Source organism: Myotis lucifugus, unplaced genomic scaffold (genome assembly GCF_000147115.1).
Source record: "Myotis lucifugus unplaced genomic scaffold, Myoluc2.0 scaffold_52, whole genome shotgun sequence".
Classification (NCBI taxonomy): domain Eukaryota; kingdom Metazoa; phylum Chordata; class Mammalia; order Chiroptera; family Vespertilionidae; genus Myotis; species Myotis lucifugus.
The window spans coordinates 6,615,713-6,622,050 of record NW_005871100.1 but is presented as its reverse complement, the minus strand read 5'-3'; the positions used below and the strand labels follow the sequence as shown (position 1 = coordinate 6,622,050).

General features: G+C 45.5%; 1 pseudogene; it reads left to right on the top strand.

The window, feature by feature from the left end:
* The first annotated feature begins 2,667 nt into the window (after positions 1-2,667).
* The window catches only part of LOC102438808, an 11,449-nt pseudogene continuing 7,778 nt past the window's right edge, over positions 2,668-6,338 (top strand).

Sequence of the window (6,338 nt, the reverse complement as noted above, 5' to 3'; positions counted from 1 at the left end):
ACTGCTGGGGGCAGTCTTCCAGTGAAATCCCTTTACGTCGTTCAAAAAGGTATCAACGCAAAAGCTCTCGGATGCCACCACTCTCAGTTCCTACTCTGATAACTGGGGTGGGAGGTTACAACTCACAAGCAAACGCCTTGCTGGCCCTGGTCTGAAGCCCTAGCTCAGAAGCCATCCTGGAAGGAACGGAGGGCAGTGATTGGTTATCAATTGCTGTCCAAGGGGAAATGTGAAGAACAAGAATAGCCGCAATGCAGAACCCTGCCATCTCTTTTCTAGAGCGATGATTCTTAGAGTCCCGGCCTCCGAGCAGGAAGGCTCCTTTGGGTTGTTTATTTCATGCACATTTTGCTACAACAAATAAAACACTGATAACGTTACAATGTACAGAGTCCCTGCCGAGTGAGGACCACTGTATCAGGCATTGCCTACATCTCACCTGTGATCTTCACAACTGCTCCTCAGGAAACATAACTTAAGGGCTCCTTTAGGAGACCACTGAGACCCATGGCGGGTGAGCAACACCTCGTAACCATGGCGGGGCCCAGGATCTGAGCCCAAGCCAGCCCAACTCAGCAATTGGCTCCTACCCTAGACCATCTACGTTCTCCAGGCCTCTCATTCTTAGACTATGTCTGAAAATGTAATAAAATAAACATATTGTTAATTCATGAAGCAACAAAGTGCAGTAGACATGGAAGTCAGTCAGTAAATAAACAGAGCAGATGAGTAGACTGAGTGTGTATCAGCTCCCTCTCTGCCCACAGGAACACATGACCATGATATGACCTCAGGCTCTGCGTTCCAAACTGCCTCGCCCATGCCCTGACCTTGTGGGACCCTGCAGAACTGAGGCTTCAGGTGGTTTCATGTAACCTGGCCGATGTGGCTCAGTTGGTTGAGTGTCATGCTGTGCACCAAAAGGTTGCTGGTTTGACTCCTGGTCAGGGCATGTATGGAAGGCAACAAATGAATGTTTCTCTTTCACATCAATGTTTCTCTCTCTCTCTCTCTTTCCCTACTCTCTCCAAGCATGTCCTCAGGTGAGGATTTAAGAAAAACAATTAAAGAAAAGAAGGTGGTTTCATGTCTCCTGCCAATGTTTTCCCACAACTCAGACTTTGGTTTCCCTTTGTCTCAAGGCCACATAGTGATGCAGCCAAGCCCAGCTCTTCGGGATCCAGTCCAAACCAAAGAATGCGAAGAGCATGCATGGAAAAGCGCTAAAACAGCTGAAAAAACAGGCTGTTTTACATCATAATCCTGTAAGAAGAGCTTGGAGGCACCAAGGACCACAGTTGGCTGGAAAATGCATTTTGGCCTCATAAGAAGGGGAAGATATTGATGAACACAAGAAATTTGGCTTGGTTTTCAGATTTGTTCATTGAGGAACCATGTATATTTTTCTTCCTATAAAATTAGGAAAATAAGACATCTCTAGGAGTGCACTATAGCATGACCTAACATTTCAAAAAATGACCTTTAGATTCAAGGATTTGGGGGAAATGGAGACCATGATTGTTTTGTTAAACAAATTCCAGCCTAGTTAGAAACCACATGTACACAGCAAGTGAAGAAGTGGATGAGTGACTAAGTGATGTTGCTGAAATCTCCATTCTTCACCGCACTCACACCGGTCCTCCTCACAGGACCCTATGATGCAAATTGCAAAAACAGTGGTTTTTTTCTCCTCCTGGCAGGAAAAGAGCTGTTTCTCTCCATTAAAACTGTGTTTGCCTAACTGATTCCTAGACATGACTTTCACTTGGGGTGAGCAACAGCTGTGGACAAGCAGACAGACCAGGACCACATACTCTGCCTGAGGCTGCGTGGCCGTCCCTCTGTCTCAGCTGCCTCTCCCCAACCTCTTAACACTGAGGGCCAGTGCTCAGTTCTCGTCCTTTCCTCTTTATCTCACTCCCTGGACGATTCCATCTGGTCTGTGGCCTTTCAGACCATCTCTATGCTAAGGACTCCTGGACCTGTCCCCCAGGCCAGACCCTCTTCTGCACACCAGACCACATCTCTCCACCTTGACCCTCATGGCCTCTCCTAATTTAGTTGGTCTAGAAAGAAGGCTGGGCTCCCCCACATGATTCCACAGGCATCTTCCCATCACAGCAACAGCATCTCCATCCTCCTGGGGGCTCCAGCCGAAGACCCCAGAGGAGTCCTGATTCCTCTCCTTCTTTGATACCCCATCTGCCATTGCCCCAAACATCTGTTAGCTTCAAAATGTACCCTGAATCAAACCCTTTCTCAGTTACACTTCCCTCCCCATTTCACTCTCAGGAAAAGCCAGTGTCTTCTAGTTGTCTACAGGGCTAATGAGGCTTTTTCCTCTCTGACCTCACCTCCTTCCCCCCTCCAGCCACACTGGCCTCCTGGCTATCCCCCAAGTACACCGGACACCTCCCACCTTGGGACCACAGCACTAGCTATTCTCACCTCCTTCAGGACTGTGTTCAAATGCCACCTGCTCAGCGAGGCTCTCCTGGCTAAGTAGACCCTACGTCCTAAAATATCTAAACCAGACAATGTCTGCAAAATGCACACGTTGGGGCCTGGTAAGACTCATTCAGTAAATGTTGACTTTAAAACCCAGGGAAAGAATGGCTACCATGTGCACCCTACCCAGAATGTCCCAGGACTGGAGGCAAAGGCAAGATGTCCAGGTAAGAGTTAAGTCTCCAGGGACCTATCTGTCTATCCCTGTGTCTCCTCATGTTTATGCATACAGACAGCGTCTCTAGCTTGTCTTCTCCTTCCCATGACCCTGGGGACATTTTAGATAAGTCCCTGCTTCTATAATCAGAACTTCTCCTTTTCAAACAAGTCTTAAGGAGACTTGACCAAGAAAACTGGGCATTTTCCACTAGTTTATTCACCCCCACTTCCTCCCTGGGGCCCTTGCCAAATCTGCACAAGCCAGGCTAAAGGATACTTGGAGTGTGATGAATTGAGCGCATGATCTCAGAGGACTTTCATTTTCATGCTTGCCTAATCTGAACCAACTTCCAATATCCTTGATTTTAATCCAACACATAGCCAGCAGTGTCTAATGTATTGTCTCTGACCACTTGGCAAGGTCTGTGTGAATACTGTTTTTTTTTAATGTCATATGATATTTTGAACTGACTGACTTCTCTGGAAACTTATGGTTATTACTTCGGAGAAAAAAGAAAGAGAGACCATTTTCTTGCATTTGGATGAGAGGAGAGTGGAAGTGTCTACATCACTGGTGCTTTGGAGCATCTGAACAAGGAGAATTGGGAGAGGGATGGAGGCAACTGCTTATCTCTTTGCCTTTCAAAATTAAAAACTGAAAGCTATCTAGGCTCTGGGAACTGTATGGGAGGCCACACCAGAAGCATGGCGGCAGCGACTGCCCCGTGGGGCCTGGTGGTGGGGGTTCTGAGCACTCAGAAGGGGCCCTCAGCTCCCTCATGCCCCCAGCAAGGGTCTCAAATGCACGCTGCTCACCTTCTGTGCCCTGGTGGGGCAGCTGTGCCTTAACTTCCCCTACATCCACACCTGTGTGATTCTCAACATCCACCCACAACTAACTTTGTGGCAGAAACAGAGCTCCAGGCAGGATGGCTGACCTCCACCACCAGCTCATGAAATCCTTATTTGCAGAAAGGCTTAACTATAATAACAACAACAGCAAAAGCCTAAGATATAAGGAAACGTTGACTCTCAAGGAAGTAGATAATTCAAGGAACAGAATTTAATAATCTGAAAATTCTCAGAAGTATCTGAGAAACCCTTGCATCTATAAAACAGAGCCAACTTTAGGAAACGACAATGGGCACAGGGTCCCTAAAGGAAAAAAGAAGAGGAGAGGTTACTAACAAATAAGGATAAACTACACAAGAATGGTCCACATGGGAGGCCAGTCATCTTCCAATTTAACATAAGTTGTGAGTAGAGTTCCAACGGAATAGGATGAATTCTAAGCAATAGACAGATGGCTTTGGAAGCTGGAGGAAATTAATAACATCATCTGGAAGTCATACATTCTTCTCCATCTCCCAAGGGAAAAAATGACAGTTGGTAGAAGCTACAGAGAAACAAACATTTCAAATTGTATGAGGAAAAGCAGGTTTCAGGCGTGGAGCCACCTCCGCTCTGGCCTGGTTTCGGAGGTTGCCAGGAGTGTGAGAAAGGGAATTGCTTGAACATGGGCACATGGTTGGAGACTGCAATCACAGACGAGCAACTCCAGTCACCCATTGGACTTGGCCGTTTGGTGAGCAGTACTTCAGTGGTCATTACAGTGGAGATATTAATTATGGTTTTCCATGCTTAGAGTAAGCAGGGTCTTAATTAAGGTTATGGAACCAACTTGGACAGTGGACAAGCACTGGCAGAGGGGAGCAAATGGAGGAGTGGTGTTATGTCCATGAAGTAGGAAGTCCAGACACTGTCTCTAGTTCAAAGACTATCAGGGGGATCACTTCATATTACGCAAGTGTCTAACCCTATGCTATACTCCTGAAACTAAAACAATATTCAATGTCAACTGTAACTGAAAAAGAAAAAATTAAATAAAGAAGAAAGCTATTTATATTATAAATGTGAGTTAGAAGAATACCAAACCAAGCAACTAGGTTGGTTCTGCTCACATGAACTATGAAAAGGAAGCTTAAAAGTGCTCAAGTTTAAAATTAAAAGAGGAAAACAATGAAAGCAAAAGTATGGAATGATGGAGAGAATAATAGCTAAAATTTTGAAAATGTCCCCATATATTTTTCCATTTCATCCTAGAAATAAAAATAATACTATCAAAGAAAAATACTATTACTTGCACAGTATCACCACTTAGTAATTATTGACTATCTTCACTCTTTAGTATCTTCATTTTGACTAGAATAAATGAGTTAAAAGTCTGTGTCTGGGATTTAGGTAATATATTTGCTGTATATTTGCTGTACGTACATATGTATACTCATATATTTGGCGACTAACTGTTTAATAATCAACTTAAAAATGATTTTTGGAGCTGAAGCTGTTGGAGAGGATGGTAGGAAATAACAAAGACTCTGTCAGTTTTGTTTCCTACCAAATGCCAACATTGAGAAAGATGCCCCATAAATGTTTGCTGATTATATAAATAGATGAAATGGTGCATTTAATGAAAATTACATATTAAAACAGGATAGTAGCATGTACAATATTAGCGGAAGGAAACTGAAGTCACAGGAGGAGGCTTCTGCAATGATCCACGACACTATGATGCCAACATTCTGTGGCAATTGTTGACATTTTGACATCCATACTGATTTGTAATCCCCTAAACAAATGACTGAATTTTCCACTTCTTTTTGTTATATTAGCATGAAATATGTGCAGTAGATGCCCTCACCCCACCCCTCATTCATCACCACCCCGTTAGTCCATCCACAGCCCATCCTTGACTCTCACTGAATTCCTCCTTAAAGCTCCCTATATCCTTTACCCTTTCCTTCAAGGTGCCCCCAAATCAAAATATCTCTGGGACCCAAACACCCATTTGGGGCACCCATTGGCCTGCCCATTGTCCACACATGGGGCACCAATGGCCTGGTCAAGGGTGCTGCTAGTGGACATATAAGGAAAGGTAGAGTGAAAGGAAATGAAACAGATGTAGCAGACGGAATGCAGAGGGTGGCTAGAGATGACTCTGTGGTCAGCATGTGACGAAAGAAGGAAGACAATGAGGAAGTGGGGAGCAGAAGGGTGCGTGTGGAAGAGGATGAGGATGGACCAGGGCATGCCAACGTCAGTAGCAACATCAAAGCCCTGAGTAACTTCCCACTGTTGCAGGTTAAAGATGGCATGGGTGGCACAAGATGTGTGAACCCAGTGCACACTGGGATCAGGTTCTGGCTGAGCTGAAGAGCAGAAGTCCCTAAGAGGGAGATCCCTAAATGAGGGTCCCGTTGAGGCTGTGGGAGCCTGGCTTCTGTGGATGTCAGACAACACTCCCTGCTTCCCACCACTGAGGGGACCAGACACATCCACTCATTAGTACTAAAGCTCCTTCCAGTCTTCAGGTGGAGCAAGAGGCCCATCCCATAAGCCATGGCGGCTGAGAGAGTTGTCAGAGCTTTCCCAGAGGAGCATGCTCCTTACTCTTTTGTGCCTCACTTATTCAAATAAAGAACTCCTGCCCTAGCTGGTATGGCTCAGTGGATAGAGCGTTGGCCTGCCGACTGAAGGGTCCCAGGTTCGATTCCAGTCAAGAGCACATGCCTGGGTTGTGGGCTCGATCCCCAGTAGGGGGCATGCAGGAGGCAACCGATCAATGATTCTCTCATCATTGATGTTTTTATCTCTCTCCCTCTCTCCCTTCC